Source organism: Taudactylus pleione, unplaced genomic scaffold (genome assembly GCF_031769625.1).
Source record: "Taudactylus pleione unplaced genomic scaffold, aTauple2 ptg000232l, whole genome shotgun sequence".
Lineage (NCBI taxonomy): Eukaryota > Metazoa > Chordata > Amphibia > Anura > Myobatrachidae > Taudactylus > Taudactylus pleione.
Window position 1 is genome coordinate 1,949,986 of NW_028284634.1, and position 19,473 is coordinate 1,969,458.

Sequence of the window (19,473 nt, forward strand, 5' to 3'; positions counted from 1 at the left end):
GGCGTCACTCCAGTGTAACAGATAGGAAACTTTCCACAGTTTATCAATGTTTCACCCTCACACTCTACACAAGAGGCAGGCCTCAGAATAACTATAAGTTCACAATCAATACTGAGTAATGGTCATTACTATTTTGGAGCCCTTTTGTGAAATATGTTTAGGCCCAGATCTGATTGCCGAAAGAGCCTGTAACAATAGCTATGGCTACACTATAGAGTATGCTAAACCTCATCTAGAGGTGTAGGTCAGGAAATCCCCAGAATGCTCAATATAAAGACTTCAATACCTAGAGTAGCAATTGACACATGAGTTACACTGACTTAGTAATTACAGTATATCACATACATAAACACCACTGTTGATTTTGGTCTAACAAAGGCAGTAGGGGTTACACTTAAAATTATACTACACTCTGTTTTTCTTTTTGGGGAATATGCTAGGAAAATGCATAGGGTGGCAATAATAAAAATGTTACATCAAAGTTAAACATACTACCATGTCAGATTAAACATACATTTTGTATAATATTTTACTGCTCAGCTTTTAGGTGTAAAGGATGTAGTGTATGCTTGTGTATGTTGAAAAAATCCTATTTATTGAATGTTTTATTAAACTTTTGCAAAACATCAGAACTTGCCATCTTGGTCCACAAACCTATGCAATTTCCCAGAAATCTAAGAACAGCTGCACAAATGTAAGCCTATAGTTTTGTGCTTTCCTGTAACCCCCTGACCTGCACGACAAGTGGAACTTGTCTTTCCGGGATTTGAAGTGAGAGAGAGAGTCCACCATCACAGCCAAGGAGTTAAAACAAATACAAAGGTGCTTTTTACTAACAAAGTGAAACATTGTAAATATGCAGTAATACATAAAAACCAATAAGTAAGTTAGACAATGGAAGCAAATATCTGGTTGCTAGTTAATAACCCCCAAAACAACGTATTCACATTTCATTTAGTTTTCATTTTTTTTGCATCTCAGCAGTTACTAACATAAAACTAGGCAAGAAAATATCACTAGCATATATCACTGCGGGGAGGCAATAACATGATGGATTGTATTGTTTGGGTATAGCAATACAGATTTTTAAAATTTGGTAAGATAATGTAGATTCTGCTGGTGACAGTTTTCTTAAAATGAAACAAATGATATCCTAGTGCAGAGCACAATATGGTATTGTAATAGGCATGTCAGTTTCATCCATTTAAAAATGTGCGCAGACCTCAAAAATCCTCTGCTGATTGACAGTAACATTGATTAACTGATTTGTATTCTTTTGTCAAGAAAATGCCACAAAATTAGTGTTTAGAGATACAGACATTTATCTTTTTGATTATACAGTATCCACCTGCTGATCTTTAATTTAAATTGAAGGAAACTTCTGGGGTATTTGGTTCAAGCAACTATAAACATTTACAGTTCCAATGTGCATCTTACATAACATTGCTTAGCACTTTGCAAAAACAAGGAACTGCAAATCCAATAAAATTGCAAATTTCACTGTATTTCACAATATCCTAAATAAACATGAACAGCATGCATTTTTCTTTCTGGCATCAAATATTAATCTGTCTCTGGTCGGAAATGCGCTTTCCATCTTCTGTGTGCTCACATAGAGTAAACACTTGGGAGATTGCTATTGCAGACCTTTCATTCTCTACCAGAGTCAAGAGCATGACAAATTCTTCTTCTAATTACACCTGCCACTGTTTGCCTTCTAATACTGTAAATCCCCCATCACATAGTTTTTCAGATTCGGGATTAGCTTCTTTTGCTGTCATACAAATTATTGGAAATGTAGGAAACAGCCACATAAAATATGCATATTCAGTTTCTGAACTCAAGTTTCAAATGAATCTAAAACAAGTGTTTTTTTTGTTAGCACAAACACTGTGTTTCATTTCCCTCCCTGACATTCTAACAGTCTGCCAACATGCTAGAATGATTCCATGCTATAATTATCTAACCAGATATTAAGAGGACCGTATTTATGAAAATAGCATTGAGTGAGAATATCCAAAAAGTAATGACTAATAACTAACAGTATTGGTCTTTTGCTATTATTCTTTTTGCTTTGCCTTATGTGTTATAGAATGCAGAATTTTAGCGGCCAAAAAGATTTATACAAATATATTAACAAAACAAAGATAAATAATTAAAGGCCTGATTCAGAGATGGATGCCGTAGCATGCGCCCCCATTTTTAGGAATGCTCTGTGTCGCTGCCCCCAAATGCCAGTAGCATGTCAATCATATAATCATACTGCAGCATTTGGGACACTGCATGCAGACACAGATCTACACAAGCAACGTGCAGCTTCTGCTAATGCGTAAATCTAAAAACATCGGAGATTTGCATAAACATCGCCTTCGAGTACTTTAAATCTCCAAATTAGGCCTTAATCATTATAATTACCAATGTATACTACATATTACATATTTTAGCAATAATATTGTGAATTCTATATCCATAAAAGGCAAACAACAAAATTACTTTTGACAACTATGCTACAATATCAGATGTATTAATAATTTACCTTGGCCTATTTCTATTTGGTTTTTAGTAAAATAAAAAGTACCTCAAAGGGTTTTCATATATCTACAAGTATAAGATGCATTTGTAACATAGAAAGGAAAGTGCCCTCTTCTTTACCATCCTCCCAGCATGAAAATCACCCACCTCCAATTATTTCCAAGCAGGTCGTTGTGACAGCAATTTGTACGCCACAATGCAAGGCTGGAGGTAACACTAGAACTAGATGAAAGATGAGAGTGTTACCTCCTGAAAGAAGTAAAATAAAACACAGTGGGTATGAGAAATAAACTAAATTTTGTTGGAAATTAAAATACTCTATATTGTTCTGATTTAAAGTGTTCTCATTTCTCTGTTTTCAGTAATGTAATAACTTAACAGTGGTGTGTCACGTGGCATATATTTTACAGTATTATTAGCAGTTATCAGAGATGTTGGAAATCACCAACTTAAGTCTGTGAAGAAGAGTGGCTTATCACTGTACAATAGTTATGGCCAAATGCTTCCAGTTAGTAATATCTAAATGTGCTACCAGCATTTTTATGTAATAATGTTAGCATTTCCCTGTTTCAAAATGTTTGTCTTTTTCTTGCAAAATTAAAAGAATTCTGAATGATGTTACTAGTGGCATTCTTTAGTTTCACATGTACATTTATTTGCCATATATAATAATTGCAGCATCCAAATTGCAACATACTGTATACTTGAAAGCAAGAACCCCTTATAGAGAATGTAACTCAATAATACCTGTACTTAGTTTGTTACCATGAATTCAATCATATTTTAGAGGAGGAGTGAACTCCATCAGGGAAAAGTTTATTCTGTAATTAAATTATTTCCTTGCTCCCTAAGTAGAATATTGAAAATGAGGTAAATTGTTTTTGTTAGGCAGGTACATTTTTAAAGATGGCTACATTTCGAACTTTATGTTTTATTTTAAATTAGGAAAAAGAGAGACGTTTTAGAGCACAAATACTTAAAACATGAGAGTAAGTGTATATGATGTATATATGATGAAAACCTGGCACATATGCTACTTGCGCTGGCCCCATGCATCTGGCCATGTGTATGCTACATGGGCATGCAATAAGTATGCACATTTTATGTGTAGATTTTTTTTTGTGAAAATTTACATGCACTATGTGTCCAGCTTAACATCAGGCACCAGGGCCGGATTAAGGCTTGTGGGCGCCCCGGGGCAACTAAGTTGTGGAGGTCCCATCAATAAGATTGCCATGGCCTAACACAGCGACTACTATGCCCCTTACCTTGTCTCTGAACTCTCCACTGACCACAAGGTCGCAAAAAACTACATCATGTCTGCGACACTGCTGGGAACTGACTCCTGGTAGCATAGCGGACACGATATAATACACTGTCAGGGGAAAACATAGGATTTTGAGAGGGGCGATTATATATATATATATATATATATATATATATATATATATTAGTACAAAAATGGCCGGCACTCCACAAAATAATAAGTAATTGCCCGGGTGCCATCCAATGGAAAAAAAATCCCAAAATATATAAAAATAACAGCGACACTCACAGGACTCTGATAAAGAAGGCTCACGACTCAGGTAGGTCAAAGTTCAACATTTCAGTCTGGCAACTTTTATCAAGAACTAAAGACAGAAGATACAGTGCATACCTTTATACCCAGTGACATCCCATAGTAACCATGTGCAGCGCTCACCACGCCGTCAATGATGTCATCAGGGCGGGACAGGGCACTTCCAGAATGATGCAGCTGCACCAAGCGTGGTTGCCATGGTAAGTAAGTAGGGCAACCCGATGATAATATACAAACATAACTACACAGCCGCAGCATGTTGCACTCCACGCCGCTTACAGCGATCACTGGGGAGAAAGCATGCGGCTGATGCTGAAAGGCAACAACGATGTTGAACTGCCCAACAGAACCCGGCAACATGGTAAAACAAAATGCGGCATACTTGTGATAATAAACAATGGGTGAATGAAGAGGTGACAAAGTGATACATGTGAGTTACTATAACAAAAATTCCCTACAGTATAACATAATGAGGTAAATGCATTTCATGAAAAATGGTAATGTATAACACAGGTGCTGATGACCATGGGCTCTGAAAGGTCAAAGGCAACATCATAAAGTCAAACGAATGAGACACTTAGCGATAAACATATAAGAATATGGAAAATAATCAATGAGATAAATTAATGAGATAAAATAACCTCTACATGACTAAACTGGTCATAGGGTACCATAATGCATGATAATGCATGGTTCTGACTATACCAAAAATGGTAGGTCATGTGAGAATAGAGTATGGGGTGGCCTTGGCCACTAAAGAATGGCGAATTAATCAAAAAATAAATCCATAACCTGGTCGTAATCTGAAATAGGAATGTTCAAAAAACTCCACATGGTACTGAAATGAACATGTAGATTGATCTGATAAGATCCATCAACTGTGTAGATAAATAAAGAAAGTGGACAAAATAAACCGGCAAATGCGAATGGACAGGCGTCAGAAAGCATAACTCCATGTTACAGCACCAGGTATTCCTAGGTGGTCTCCCATTCAAGTACTAGCCTGGCCTACACTGCTTAGCTTCAAAGATCAGATGGTATAAGGCATATCCAGTGTAGTATGGCTGTAGCAGAAGAATAGTAAATCCAAATATGATAGTCCTGCGCATGCCAACGACCGAGACCCCAATATATCTAAACACAGTAGATGGATCCATAAAAAATAATAACACACGACATATCCATAAGAACAACCAGACATGGATAATGCAAAAGTGCATAATATCCAAAAACACTGATGGGAACAAAATGTGGGTAACCAATACCCTGTAAGTGTGAGTATAAATACACTGTGTGACAACAACAAACGGTCACTAGAAGTCCTTAGAAAAAACAGGAAAAGGAAAGTTGTTCGTTGAGACCAAATGGTGATATGGTGTTCATTTTATGTATCCAAAAAGTTTCAAGTTGTAACATTTTCTTGTCCCTATCACCTCCACGTTTGTTGATAGGGACATGATCAATTAGTTTATACACCAAGGTGGATAATGAATGTCGAAAGTTCTTGAAGTGGCGAGCTACAGGTTGGTCTATTTCCTTTCCCTCTAGTGCTTGACGGATTGCAGTACGATGTTGTGCCATTTTGTTTCTAGCAGTGCAGGTGGTTTTCCCAATGTATGCCAGTCCACAGGGACATCGGATCATATACACCACATATTTGGATGTACATGTTAATATATGTCTGATTGGGAAACATCTCCCCGAGTGCGGGTGTACAATGTCTGGGCCAGTTTCCAAAAAACTGCATGTCGTGCAGCCGGTGCATCGATAACATCCTGGTTCTTGGATAAAAAATCCTGTTCAGTATTAGTGGGACCAAAGTTGATGTCGTTGTGTACAAGCCAATCCTTCAGATTTTTGCAACATTTGTAGCCCAGCATAATCTTTGAATTTTTTAATGACTTGATGGAATTGTCCGTGTTAATTATCGGCCAGAGGCGTTTGGCTGTGGAGTTGATGAATTTGCTGGCGACATTATGTTGATTAACGAATAGCATCGTATCAGTTTTGTTACTTGTTATTTTGTTGGCTTCATTTGTCCGTCCCTGTACTGATCTTGCCCTGGTTTTTGCCGCAATAAGATCCTTGCGTCTATACCCACGTTGTGCAAATTTGGTTATCATGCAAATGTTATACTGTAGGGAATTTTTGTTATAGTAAATCACATGTATCACTTTGTCTCCTCTTCATTCACCCATTGTTTATTATCACAAGTATGCCGCATTTTGTTTTACCATGTTGCCGGGTTCTATTGGGCAGTTCAACATCATTGCTGCCTTTCAGCATCAGCCACATGCTTTCTCCCCAGTGATCGCTGTAAGTGGCGGGGAGTGCATCATGCTGCGGCTGTGTAGTTATGTTTGTATATTATCATCGGGTTGGCCTGGTTACTTACCATGGCAACCATGCTTGGTGCGGCTGCATCATTGTGGAAGCCCCTTCAAGAACTTTTGACATTCATTATCCACCTTGGTGTATAAACTAATTGATCATGTCCCTATCAACAAACGTGGAGGTGACAGGGACAAGAAATTTTTACAACTTGAAACTTTTTGGATACATAAAATGAACACCATATCACCATTTGGTCTCAACGAACAACTTTCCTTTTCCTGTTTTTTCTAAGGACTTCTAGTGACCGTTTGTTGTTGTCACACAGTGTATTTAGACTCACACTTACAGGGTATTGGTTACCCACATTTTGTTCCCATCAGTGTTTTTGGATATTATGCACTTTTACATTATCCACGCCTGGTTGTTCTTATGGATATGTCGTGTGTCATTATTTTTTACGGATCCATCTACTGTGTTTAGATATATTGGGGTCTCGGTCGTTGGCATGCGCAGGACTATCATATTTGGATTTACTATTCTTCTGCTACAGCCATACTACACTGGATATGCCTTATACCATCTGATCTTTGAAGCTAAGCAGTGTAGTCCAGGCTAGCACTTGAATGGGAGATCACCTAGGAATACCTGGTGTTGTAACATGAAGTTATCCTTTCTGACGCCTGTCCATTTGCATTTGCCGGTTTATTTTGTCCACTTTCTTTATTTATCTACACAGTTGATGGATCTTATCAGATCAATCTACATGTTCATTTCAGTACCATGTGGAGTTTTTTGAACATTCCTATTTCAGATTACGACCAGGTTATGGATTTATTTTTTGATTAATTCGCCATTCTTTAGTGGCCAAGGCCACCCCATACTCTATTCTCACATGACCTACCATTTTTGGTATAGTCAGAACCATGCATTATCATGCATTATGGTACCCTATGACCAGTTTAGTCATGTAGAGGTTATTTTATCTCATTAATTTATCTCATTGATTATTTTCCATATTCTTATATGTTTATTGCTAAGTGTCTCATTCGTTTGACTTTATGATGTTGCCTTTGACCATTCAGAGCCCATGGTCATCAGCACCTGTGTTATACATTACCATTTTTCATTAAATGCATTTACCTCATTATGTTATACTGTAGGGAATTTTTGTTATAGTAAATCACATGTATCACTTTGTCTCCTCTTCATTCACCCATTGTTTATTATCACAAGTATGCCGCATTTTGTTTTACCATGTTGCCGGGTTCTATTGGGCAGTTCAACATCATTGCTGCCTTTCAGCATCTGCCGCATGCTTTCTCCCCAGTGATCGCTGTAAGTGGCGGGGAGTGCATCATGCTGCGGCTGTGTAGTTATGTTTGTATATTATCATCGGGTTGGCCTGGTTACTTACCATGGCAACCACGCTTGGTGCGGCTGCATCATTGTGGAAGCGCCCTGTCCCGCCCTGATGACATCATCGACGGCGTGGTGAGCGCTGCACATGGTTACTATGGGATATCACTGGGTATAAAGGTATGCACTGTATCTTCTGTCTTTAGTTCTTGATAAAAGTCGCCAGACTGAAACATTAAACTTTGACCTACCTGAGTCGTGAGTCTTCTTTATCAGAGTCCTGTGAGTGTCGTTGTTAATTTTATATATAAATATATATATATATATATATATATATATATATATATATATAGAAAAAGTGGGGGTAGCACTCACCAGTCTTCTCAAAAAGCATATCTTTATTACATCTCAGTAAAAATGTCACAACATTTGAAAGTCCGACGTTCCGGTCCTGTGCATGGACCTTTGTCAAAGTTGACCTTGACAGGACCGAAACGTCGGACTTTCAAATGTTGTGACATTTTTGCTGAGATGTAATAAAGATATGCTTTTAAGAAGATTGGTGAGTGCTACCCTCACTTTTTATATTTTTGTATGAAGAGGATTTTTGTGATCCCTTATGGGTTTGTCACCCCAGCAATTTACTATTGAAGATGAGAGTGTGGACTCATTTGGACTATATCTACTATATACAATTGAAAATGTGTCCTTCTGTCATTCTGTCCTTCTATCTTTCTATACAAATCCACAGATTACAAGCCAAGATTGTGAAATTTTACATACGAGTGTATTAAAACATGGCGGAGGCAACTAAAAAAACTTGAAATTGAAATTAATTACTGTTCATTTTTAATTAATTAAAAACCACAATTTTTGCATAGCATTCACCCTCTACAGGTCAGGTACAGAATTAGAAAAGGATTTAGCTTATCTAATATATTTTATTTTCTATCTCTACTATTTACTATATAAAAGCAAAAATATTTCTTTCTGTCTTTCTATACAAATTCACAGTTTACAAGCCACAGTTTACAAGCCAAGATCTCTCATGGTTCTACACCTAAAACACCAAAGAAGAATAAAGCATTGTCCTGTTTGGTTTATTGTTAGATGCAGATTTGGACACCATTCTTCTTGGGCTATCTGCAAGGTCAATAATTTGATTTTATAACATGCATTTTGCTACATAATAAGGAATTATGGAATTTTATTCTGTAGCATATAATCAAAGTCTCTGAACATCATTTACTATTGCTCTCGCGTGGAGTTTACAGTACCTTTTAAATGCTGTATGAATTTATAGCCACTATTGATTAGGGATGAGCGGGTTCGGTTTTCAAAGAACCAAACCCACCAGAATTTCGGGGATCCAGGTCTCGATTCTCCCTGCCTGCCCCGGATCCCCCAACCGAGGCAAAACCTTGCGATCACGGGTGATGGGTCACAAGGTTGTATATTGAGCGGGCTTACCGCTGATTGGCTGAGAGAGCCGTCTGTCATGGCTCTCAGCCAATCAGTGTTAAGGCCATTTAATATGCACAAAGGAAGCAAAAGAAGATGGCGCCTGCCATCCCCCGCTGCCTGACACCGTTTATTAGATCCAGTCTCTGCCTGCTGTGCACACCTGTTTTGTCACTTACCTTATTTCCTTGAAGTCTTTGGCTTCTTCTCTGCCTCTTCCCCAGCACTGCAGACGCTGGTCCAGCTCCTTTCAGTCCACGGCTCCTCAGACTCTCCGTCCAGCAGCACGGCGTGGCACGACATATTGAAGTCACGTGCGCCAACTTCAAAATAGAGCAAACTTTATTGACATATGGGGCAGGCGAGTGTTAGTTGGTGGAGGAGCGGCCCGAGTGGGCCTGCTGCCTCTTCCATTAATGGGGACCAAGGTGGCGGCCAGTAGCAGTGGCCCCGGTGGCTGGGCCCCTTTTCTTCTGATCATGGGGTTAGTTCGGGCTGCAGGCTGTACAGTGGCAAAAGTTGGCAGGCCCTGGCAGCCCCCCCCTCCTTCAGCCAGGGACCAGGCCCGGGACTCCAGTCCTGGCAGTCCCCCCCTGACGGCGGCCATGGCCCTACGTACTGAGGACACCATCAGTGACCCCCACACTGCCGGCACTCCCACACCGAGGACACCACCAGCACCTCTGCATTGCCGACACTGTCAGCACACATGCACTTGGGACACCACTGGCACCCCCTCTCTGCTGACATCGCCGGCACCCTGTATTGAGAAAACCCCTGCACTGCCGACATACTCAGCAAACCTGCACTGAGGACACCGCTGGCACCCCCACACTGCCTACATTGCCGGTACCCTTCACTGAGGACACTGCCAGCACCACAGCACTGCCATTCCACAAACTGAGGACACCATCAGAAACCCCTGCACTGCTGACACAGCCAGCAAACCTGCATTAAAGACACCGCTGGCACCCCCGCACTGCTGACATCTATGGTACCCTTCATTGAGGACAATGCCAGCACCACAGCCCTCTCATTCCATGTACTGAGGACACCGCCAGCAACTTCCACACTGCCAACACAGCCAGAAAATCTGCACTGAGGACACCACTGGCACCCCCACACTGCCAACATCACTGGTATCCTTCACTGAGGACACTGCCAGCACCGCAGCACTGCCATTCCACATACTGAGGACACCATCAGCAACCCCTGCACTGCCAACACAGCCAGAAATCCTGCATTAAAGACTCCGCTGGCACCCCTGCAGTGCCAACATTGCTGGTACCCTTCACTGAGAACACTGCCAGCACCACAGTATTGCCATTCCACGCACTGAGGAGACCGTCAGCAACCCCTGCACTGCTGACACAGCCAGCAAACCTACACTAAAGACACCGCTGGCACCCCCACACTGCCGACATCACATGTACCCTTCACTGAGGACACTGCCAGCACCGCAGCACTGCCATCTCATGTACTGAGGACACCGTCAGCAACCCCCGCACTTCTGACACTGCTGGCACTCCCACACAGAGGAAACCACTGGCACCCCTGCACTGCCGACACTGTCAGCACACATGCAATGAGAACACCGCTGGCACCCCTGCTTTGCCGACACCACCGGCACCCTGCACTAAGGACACTGCCATCACCCCGCACTACTGCCTCATGGATTGAGGACTCCATCAGCGACCCCGCACTGCCACTACTCCCACTCCGAGGGCATCCCTGCACAGCCAACACTGTCAGCACTCCTGGACTAAGGACACGCTGGCACCCCCGCTCTGCCGACACTGCCAGCTCTATGCACTCAGGACACTGCCAAGGCCCCCACTCTGCCAACACTGCCACAATGCCAACACTGATGGCACTTCTGCATTGAGGACACCACTGGCACTCTCGCATTGAGGACACCACCAGCACCCCGCACTACCAACACTGCTGTCACAGTAAGTGAACTATTGGTGTATCCAACCCACTCTGTATAACACACTGTATCTGTGTTGGGACTTGGAAGCTGAACTGCCACATATTAGTGCCACCCACTGTGTCACTTAGCTTAGTCAGCCAGCTAGCTGGATGCAACCTTTTGGCCTTAACTAGTTGAAAAAAATAATATTGTGAGGTAGTCAAAATTGATTGGAAATGACTGGAAATATATGTTATTGAGGTTAATAATATAGTAGGAACAAAAATAGGCCCATTTTATGTGATTTTAACTGTTTTTATGATATTTTAAGAAAAAATCCAGATCCAAAAACAAAACATCAAGGAAAAAAATCCAAAACCAGATTCAGATCCAAAACCAGGGGAGATCCAGATAAAAAACCAAAACATCTCTACTATTGATATTAAACCAGACTTATTATGAGTCTGAATATGGTAAAAATTGCTACAGTATCTGCATCCATGAGGAGAGATCCATCTGATTTAGAATCAGGCCCATAAAGATGGCAACTATACTGGGATGCAAAAACGCAGCTCTGCAGCACATATTTTTATTTATACGTGCTCATGTATGAGCTTACACAACTAAATGTGTCAACAGTGGTGACCAAACTTTTTTGTCTACCTCCTTGGTTGCTGGACCACACTGTGGAATGCACAGAGGCTACTTCTGGTTCATTCCTTTGTCAACCCCTGAAGGGTAAAACTGATTGGATGAATTTTATACACCGTGGAGACCCTGAATGCCGGAAACAGCTGCACAAGGAACTGTAAGTAGTTGCTGAGCATTTCATACTGCGATCCAGCAACCAGGAAGTACACAGTCATCCTGGTATCAGAGCAACAGAAGCTCTTGGTTGTGTTTACACTGTACATCCGACAAATTTTGAATACTTCTATCTCTGAAGTTTGCTTTACATCGTTACAGGTCATACTTCTTTCGAAGACCTTAGGACTGTGGATGTCATACTTTTCGTGAGGCCTCCCTAAGGAGAGGTTTGTTGGAGGATGATGTGTAAACAAACATTCTTAAAATCTCGGGCAACGCCGGGTACTCCAGCTAGTATATATATATATATATATATATATTTATATGTATATATAGATATATACAATATATATATAGCTCTACTGTATATATCTATATATACATATATATACATATACATATATATATATATATATATATATATATATATATGCATATATTTATATATATATACTGTATATATCTATATATACATATATATGTATATATATATATATATATATATATATGTATATATAGATATATACAGTAGAGCTATGGATATATAGTGAGAGAGAGAAAGTAGTGAGGGAGAGCGAGGAAGGTAAGGAGAGAGAGAGGGAGGAAGCAATGGGAGGGGAGAAAGTGAGACAGAGAGAGACAGTGAGACAGAGAGGGAGGGGGAGGGAGACAGAGAGGAAGATAGAGGGGGAGAGAGGGAGAGGGGAGAGAGAGGGGAGATGATAGAGGGGGAGTGAGAGTGAAGGGGAGTGAGAGAGAGAATGAGGGAGAGGGAGAGAGAGAGGGAGGGATGAAGGGAATGAGAGGGCGCGCATACACTACTTGATAGGGAGGCCATCGACCATCGATGTTTCATAATTATCAATGGTTTATGGCCAATGTTGAATGTTTCTACCATTGATGGGGAGAATTAGATGGTTTCTCTCTATCATTGTTACAGCATAACTGAATGTTTTTTTTTGTTTTACAAGGTGCTGGGACACAGAGCATAGCTCCGCCCCTGACACCTGAGAAGCCCTGCCACAGGTTCTGATTGGCTCACAGGCCAGTCAGTCAAAGAACAAGGATGATCATCAGTTGGTTAAATCATCAATCATCATCCATTGCATAGTTGGTAACCATCGATGGCCACTTACTATATTGCCATCGATGGTAACCATTGATGATAACCACACCAATGGCCATTCCTACTACCTGACCTGTTGCAGCATGAGCTTTCTGATGGGGCCGGGCACTTCATGGCATTAGGCCCCACCCCCTGCCCATCCACCTGTGAATCACAGCATTATCACAGTTATGGGACAGGGCTTTGACAGTCTGTCAGCCATGGTCGGGTCCATCAGGGTAGCTAAGGGGATAGATATAGGGAGCAAGATGTATATAAGGAAGGCAATAGACACCATGATTTTTCCAAAATAGAGATAATCTAATTCTCACAAGAGCCTGAGAAAGTGCAACATCTTCAGAATTTGTCATATATTGTCGGCTAGATTCTATGTAAACTGGTGGGAACATAGTGCCAGCATTATAAAATTGTATCTACATTTTCTTTCATTATTTAACCATAAACAGTATTATCTCTTATGTACATCTGCACACTCATCCTTTTCTGTATCTCTGCTATAGCAGACTCCAATTTCAACTTGAGGCATTTGGGTCTGTGTAATATTTGGATATAAGTCCCTTGAAAAAATAGTAAGTGGTCTATTGGTCAAGTGTTTTGTCACTGAATGAAAGTCTGAGCTTTTATTGGTAAAAGTTATTGTGGTGATGGTAAAATTCACCAACATATTTGGTAAGGCAAGAAATGCCTGATTATAAGTCTTTATTGCTTAATAAAAAAAATATATATATTTATTTACAATAAACATTGCCCAATGATAACAGGACCACTTGTCTTGGTGGGGTAACTTTCCCTTTTTTCCTGTGAAATCACTAGGTTAGTTGTGATTTGCAATTTTTGTGCGACATGCCTTCTAACTCATGGAAAAATTCTGTCATGGGATTTAAATTGTAATAGACAAATTTCTCTGCTTGTGCATTATTAACATTTTATAGTTCAATGGGTTTACGTATAATTTTATTCCTTTTTATTTTATAGAAGCCATACATTATATTTCTGCACTGGTGTTTTTATTGCAGTTACCTATATGGATTTCTAGACATTTCTTTAAATAGTTTTTCCATAAATAAGATATATACAATTGGGACCACAGACAAGTACCATTTGAACAGAAAACGCAGAAGATAAAACTCTTAGCACTTACTACTGCTGAAGGAGAATCATATATAAAACCAAAGTTTTATTGATTACACTGTGACCCCAATCAATAGGACATAGATTCTACTGCATGAATAACTGGACCATTTCAGCAATGGAGGATCGTAGCATGTAGGATGTGGGACAAGTTGAAAAAAGAAGGTAAACCAATTTTAACACTCTGTTGTTATTGTAAATCTTTATTATAAGTGTACATTTTTAAAAGAATTGTATGCTAACAATTATCGTAGCATACAGTGTATGTCATTGTTATAATTTATAGTAGAACATTTTGGATCATAGTAGAAGATTATTAAGGATCTTCTAAAAATGAATGAGTGATGTATTCTAAAGTGTATCAGTGAAATATCTCTATCTGAACCTATTGTAGACCTCTATCTATCTATCTATCTATCTATCTATCTACAGTGCCTTGCAAAAGTATTCCCCCCCCCTTGGCTTTTTACCTTTTTTGTTACATTACAACCTGTAATTTTTTTTTATTTATTTATTTTTTTAATCTGATTTTTATGTGATGGATCTGCACAAAATAGTCTAAATTGATGAAGTGAAATGAGAAAAATATATATAAAAAAGAATCTTTATAAATAAAATTCTGAAAATTGGCATGTACATATGTAATCACCCATTTTACTATGAAGCCCCTCAAAAGATCTGGTGCAACCAATTACCTTCAGAAGTCACATAATTAGTGAAATGAAGTCCACCTGTGTGAAATCTAAGGGTCACATGATCTGTCAGTATAAACACACCTTTTCTGAAAGGTCCCAGAGGCTGCAACACCACTAAGCAAGAGGCATCACACCATGAAGACCAAGGAGCTCTCCAAACACGTCAGGGACAAAGCTGTTGAGAAGTACAGTTCTGGGTTGGGTTATAAAAAAATATTCAAATCTTTGATGATCCCCCGGAGCATCATCAAATCCATCATCAACAAATGGAAAAAACATGGTACCAACAAACCTGCCAAGAGAGGGCCACCCATCAAAACTCAGACCGGGCAAGGAGGGCATTAATCAGAGATTCAGCACAGAGACCAAAGGTAACCCCAAGGGAGCTGCAGAGTTCAACAGCAGAGACTGGTGTATCTGTACATGTGACCACAATAAGCCATACACTCAATAGAGCTGGGCTTTATGGAAGAGTGGCCAGAAAAAAAGCCATTACTTAGTGATAAAAATAAGAAGACACGATTTGAGTTTGCCAAAAGGCAAGTGGGCGACTTCCCAAATGTATGGAGGAAGGTGCTCTGGTCAGGTGAGGCTAAAATTGAACTTTTCGGCCATCAAGGAAAACGTTATTTCTGGCAAAAAAACCAACACATCCCATTACCCCAAGAACACCATCCCCACAGTGAAACATGGTGGTGGCAGCATCATGCTGTGGGGATGATTTTCAGCAGCAGGGACTGGGAAACTGATTCGAGTTGACGGAAAAATGGATGGTGCTAAATACAGGGATATTCTTGATCAAAACCTGTTTCAGTCTGCCTGTGATTTGAGACTGGGACAGAGGTTCACCTTCCAGCAGGACAATGACCCGAAGCATACTGCTAAAGCAACACTCGATTGGTTTAGGGGAAACATTTAAATGTGTTGGAATGGCCTAGTCAAAGCCCAGATCTCAATCAAATTGAGAATCTGTGGTCAGACTTGAACATTGCTGTTCTCAAGCAGAAACCATCCAACATGAAGGAGCTGGAGCAGTTTTACCTTGAGGAATGGGCAAAAATTCCAGAGGCAAGATGTGGCAAGCTCATAGAGACTTATCCAAAGCGACTTGCAGCTGTGATTGCCGCAAAAGGTGGCTCGACAAAATACTGACTTTAGGGGGGTGAATAGTTATGCACGCTGAAGTTATCTGTTATGTTGTCCTAAATGTTGTTTGATTCACAATATAAAAGAAACACAACTTCACAGTTGTAGGCATGTTCTGTGAATGAAATGATGCGCACCTTCAAACAATCCATTTTAATTCCAGGTTGTGAGGCAACAAAACCTGAAAAATGCAAAGGAGGGTGAATACTTTTGCAAGGCACTGTATCTATCTGTCTATCTATAATCTATCTATATACAGTATATCTATCTATACTAGAGATGTGCGCTGTCCCCCGTGTTTTGGTTTTCATTTTGGATCTGGATTCATCTTTGTGTTTTGGTTTTGCAAAACCACCCTCAAGTGTTTTGGTTGTGGATCTGGATTTTTTTTTAAAACAAAAATTGCTAAAAAGTTTTTAAGAGCAGCTAAAATCATGTAATTTTTGCAATCCAAAACCCGAAATTTGGGATTTTAATTGTATCTACTGTACCTACAGTATCTATCTATCTATCTATCTATCTATCTATCTATCTATCCATCAATATAAAATAATTATATATCACTTATTGCACTGCTGAGAAGTGACAAACACTTTATTCTGTACTGACATTGGACAAAATTTGCAGTTGGAGAAGCTGTGTTTGTGTCTATATATTTTCTTTAGATTTGTTGTTGTACATACTAATGTACAGCTTATATATTGTCTTGCTGGTGTAATTTGATTAAAAAAAAAATTATAACAAAATAATGCTGAATAAATATATGCGCTTTACTTTTATTTATATTTTTCTATCCTATAGTGATATCTCAAGATATATGTTGCATTATATTTATAGAACTTTTAGTGATCTGTAGTCTACTGTCTGGATAAAAAATAACAAATCCATTCCTTTTTGATTATATCGCTATTTATTTGAAGTACTCAGTAGAGGCAGAAACGCATATACTTCTTGCTTGATCATCATTCCAATGCCATTAACAGCAGAGAAAGTGAGTCCTGTGAAATCAGATCTTGTACTATTCTGGTTGGAGCCTAATCACAGTCTGGATGATTTAAAGTGATTGGCTGTGTTGGTGAATGTGACCTCATGTTGACCTTCCTACATATCAAGCAACAATTTGGTACATGATACAAATAAAAGGTTAAACACTCTATTTCTATGTGAGAATAGTCTCCAGCTACATTAAATTGCCAGTTTCATTTTCCAACAATTCTTAAAATTAGTTTTCTCTTTTTTGCCTCACTGTACTTAATTTCAATCATTGCAATATTAGTTACAGAATATATTTGAGATGTTATTTCATTGATCACCGCAGTCATTCTTGTTTAAATAGTAAATATCACCTATTTATAAATAAAAATGATCTTCCATTTACAAATATAAATGTAAAATGTTATATACAGAAGGGATCTTTATTTCTATATATAATTACATTAATTACTATGGAAAAAATTACTGAATTGTAGCTCAATTTAAATATATAGATATACAGTGCATCCAGAAAGTATTCACAGCGCTTCACTCTTTCCACATTTTGTTATGTTACAGCCGTATTTCAAAATGGAATAAATTCATTTTTGTCCTCAAAATTCTAAGCACAATACCCCATAATGACAAAGTGTAAAAAGTTTTTTTGAGATTTTTGCAAATTGAATAAAAAAAAAAAAATAAGAAATCACATGTACATAAGTATTCACAGCCTTTGCCATGGTTGAACATGATTTTGAAAGGCATACACCTGTCTATATAAGGTCCCACACTTGACAGTGCATGTCAAAGCACAAACCAAGCATGAAGTCCAAGGAATTGTCTGTAGACCTCCGAGAAAGGATTGTCTCGAGGCACAAATCTGGGGAAGGGTACAGAAAAATATCTGCTGCTTTGAGGGTCCCAATGAGCACAGTGGCTTCCATCATCCGTAAATGGAAGAAGTTCGGAACCACCAGGACTCTTCCTAGAGTTGGCTGGCCATCTAAAGTGAGCAATCAGGGGAGAGGGGCCCTAGTCAGGGAGGTGACCAAGAACCCAATGGTCACTCTGTCAGAGCTACAGCATTCCTCTGTGGAGAGAGGAGAACCTTCCAGAAGGACAACCATCTCTGCAGAAAACCACCAATTAGGCCTGTATGTTAGAGTGGCCAGACTGAAGCCACTCCTTAGTAAAAAGCACATGGCAGCCCACCTGGAGTTTGCCAAAATGCACCTGAAGGACTCTCAGACCATGAGAAACAAATTCTCTGGTCTGATGAGACAAAGATTGAACTCTTTGGCATGAATGCCAGGTGTTATCTTTGAAGGAAACCAGGCACCGCTCATCACCAGGCCAATACCATCCCTACAGTGAAGCATGGTGGTGGCATCATCATGCTGTGGGATGTTTTTCAGTGGCAGCAACTGGGAGACTAGTCGGGATAGAGGGAAAGATGAATGTAGCAATGTACAGAGGCATCCTGGATGAAAACCTGCTCCAGGGTGCTCTTGACCTCAGACTGGGATGACAGTTCATCTTTTAGCAGGACAACAAACCTAAGCACACAGCCAAGATATCAAAGGAGTGGCTTCAGGACAACTCTGTGAATGTCCTTGAGTGGCCCAGCCAGAGCCCAGACTTGAATTCGATTGAACATCTCTGGAGAGATCTGAAAATGGCTGTGCATCGACGCTTCCCATCCAATCTGACAGAGCTTGAGAGGTGCTGCAAAGAGTAATTGGCGAAACTGTCCAAAGATAGGTGTGCATAGCTTGTGGCATCATATTCAAAATGACTTGAGGCTGTAATTGCTGCCAAAGGTGCATAAACAAAGTATTGAGCAAAGGCTGTAAATACTTATGTACATGTGATTTCTTAGGGGTTTTTTTTATTCAATTTGCAAAAATCTCAAAAAAACTTTTTACACATTGTCATTATGGGGAATTGTGTGTAGAATTTAGAGGACAAAAATTAATTTATTCCATTTTGGAATAAGACTGTAACATAACAAAATGTGGAAAAAGCAAAGCACTGTGAATACTTTCTGGATGCACTGTAGTAACATCCCCATAAATTTCATTACAAAATCAACATGAAATATTGTAAAATACTTGATTTTGTTGGTATATTTTGAAAAGTGCTGGTTGTTCACTCATTTAATGATAATACTAAATATTATATTGAAATCCAGATGAACTTGGTAAACAAATAATGACATTTCTAGTTCTCACATAGGCTTACTTTCAGATAAATGTATTAATTCCCATTCAATACATCCCAGTAAAACTGAATTTGTCACTTTATTGTGTAATTTTAATTATTGGACGTGAGGATATTTTGCAATAAATTAGAGTACATGTCAGTTGCATTGAAATTTTGGAGATCCTGATACTTATTAAAAGTCAATGCAAATATACCCAAA

At 39.4% G+C, this 19,473-nt stretch overlaps 1 pseudogene; it reads right to left on the minus strand.

Moving 5' to 3' along the window:
* Window positions 1-5,065: 5,065 nt before the first annotated feature.
* LOC148516899 (5S ribosomal RNA) lies at window positions 5,066-5,183 on the minus strand (annotated as a pseudogene).
* Between the last annotated feature and the right edge of the window lie 14,290 nt (window positions 5,184-19,473).